Source organism: Crocuta crocuta, unplaced genomic scaffold, assembly GCF_008692635.1.
Source record: "Crocuta crocuta isolate KB4526 unplaced genomic scaffold, BGI_CrCroc_1.0 scaffold696, whole genome shotgun sequence".
Classification (NCBI taxonomy): domain Eukaryota; kingdom Metazoa; phylum Chordata; class Mammalia; order Carnivora; family Hyaenidae; genus Crocuta; species Crocuta crocuta.
The window spans coordinates 746991-749477 of record NW_027529467.1 but is presented as its reverse complement, the minus strand read 5'-3'; the positions used below and the strand labels follow the sequence as shown (position 1 = coordinate 749477).

The following is a 2487-nucleotide window of genomic DNA, read 5'->3' as shown; positions in this document are numbered from 1 at the left end:
CCTTCAGCAAGTGGATGGATTAATAAACAGTGGTACATTCAGTAAAATACTACTCAATGCTAAAAAAAACAAAATGAGCTATCAAGTCATGAAAAGACATGGATAAACCTCAAATGCATATTACTAAGTAAAAGAAGCCAGAATGAAAAGCCTACATACTGGATGATTCTAATTTCGTTCTGAAAAAAGGCAAAGCTAGGAGACAATAGAGCGGTTTCCAGGGGTATGAGAGAGATGAATAGGGAAAGCACTGAGGACATTTTAGTGCACTGAAAATACTCTGTACTGTAATGATGCATATATATCATTGTTCTTCTTTCCACATTCAAAGAATATACAACCCCAAGAGTGAACCCTAAGGTAAACTATGCACTTTGGGTGATCATGACATGTCAATGTAGCTCCATCCCTGGTAAAAATAAAATGTACCACTCCAGTGGGTAAAGCTGATAATCAGGAAGGCTACGCATGAGTAGGGGCAGGAGGTGTATGAGAAATCTCTACACCTTACTCTATTCTGATGTAAACCTAACACTGTTTAAAAACAGTGTTTTTCTGTTGAAGACTACATAGCACGTTTTTCATTTATATGAAATATCCAGAAAAGGCAAGATTATAGAGACAGAAAGCAAATCACTGCCTGAGACTGAGGGTGAAAACAAGGGCTTGAGGGAAATTTGGGGGGAAATGGGAGCGTTCTAAATCTTGAATGTGATTATGATTACAAATTCTATAATTTTTCAAAGAAATTATTGAATTGTATACTTATAACGACATTTTATGGCACGTACATTATATCTCAAAAACATGTATAAAACATGTTTTACATGTGAGATGAGTAAAAGTATTGTGGTCATGCTGCCTCTGTTATAACAAGGATAGCTATGGTGGAGCAGAATACTAATACAGAAAAGAGAATCAATATAGGTTACCTGATCATCTCTACTTAAACCACTTCTTAATCCCAAACCATTACACTTTATGGGAAAGACAGTCGATCTATCTTTAAAGTTTTCCCTAGATATATCTCCTGAGGCAAGGGAAGTAAAAGCAAAACTAAACTATTTGGGACTACATCAAAATAAAAAGCTTCTTCACAGCAAAGGAAACGATCAACAAAAGTGAAAGACAACCTACTGAATGGGAGAAGGTATTTGCAAATGATATATCAAGTAAATCATTAGTATCCAAAACATATAAAGAACTTATACAACTCAGGACCCAAAAGACAAATAATCCAATTTAAAAATGAGTAGAAGACATGAACAGACATTTCTCCAAAGAAGACATACAGATAGCCTATAGACACCTGAAAGTATGCTCAAAATCACTTATCATCAGAGAAATGCAAATCAAAACTACAATGAGATATCACTTCACATCCGTCAGAATGGCTAAAATTAATGACAAAGGAAACAACAGGTGCTGATGAGGCTGCAGAGAAAGAGGAACCCTCTTGCACTGTTGGTGGGAATGCAAACTGCTGAAGCCACTCTGGAAAACAGTATGGAGGTCCATCAAAAAGTTAAAAAGAAAACTACGCTATGATCTAGCAATTACACTGCTAGGTATTTACCCAAAGGATACAAAAATACTGATTTGAAGGGGCACATGCATCCCACTGTATATAGCAGCATAATCAACTATAGCCAAATTATGGAAAGAGCCCAAAATGTTCATCCATTGATGAGTGGATAAAGAAAATTTGGTACATATATAAAATGGAATATTATTCAGCCATCAAAAAGAATGAAATTTTGCATTTGCAACAACATTGGATGGATCTAGAGAGTATTATGCTAAGTGAAATAAGTTAGTCAGAGAAAGACAAATACCATATGATTTCACTCATATGTGGAATTTAATAAACAAAACAAAAGAACATGGGGGGAAAAAAAGAGAGGCGAACCAGGAAACAGACTCTTAACTACACAGAAAAAACTGAGGGTTACTGAAGGGGAGGTGGGTGGAGGGATGGGCTAGATGGTATAAAGGAGGGTACTTTTTGTGATGAGCACTGGGTGTTGTATGTAAGTGATGAATCACTAAATTCTATACCTGCAACTAATATTACACTGCACGTTACTAACTGGAATGTAATAAAAACATGAAAAAAACAACTACAGTGAGGTATCACCTCACACCTAGCAAAATGGCTAAAATCAAAGCACAAGAAACAAGTGTTGGTGAGAATGTGGAGGAAAAGGAACCCTCATGCGCTGTTGGTGGGAATATAAACTGGTGCAACCACTGTGGAAGATAGTATGGAAGTTCCTCAGAAAATTAAAAATAGAACTATGCTATGATCCAGTAATAGCACTACTGAGTATTTACCCAAAGCATACAAAAACACTGATTCAAAAGGATAAATGTGGCTCTATTTTTATCTGTTTATTGCTGCATTATTTATAATAGCCAAATTATGGAAGTAGTCCAAGTGTCCATCAATAGATGAATGGATAAAAAGGGTTATATATATATAACGCA

General features: G+C 35.7%; 1 protein-coding gene across 1 annotated transcript in view; it reads right to left on the bottom strand.

Moving 5' to 3' along the window:
• The window catches only part of CFAP47 (cilia and flagella associated protein 47), a 492482-nt gene that overhangs the window by 30362 nt on the left and 459633 nt on the right, over nucleotides 1–2487 (bottom strand).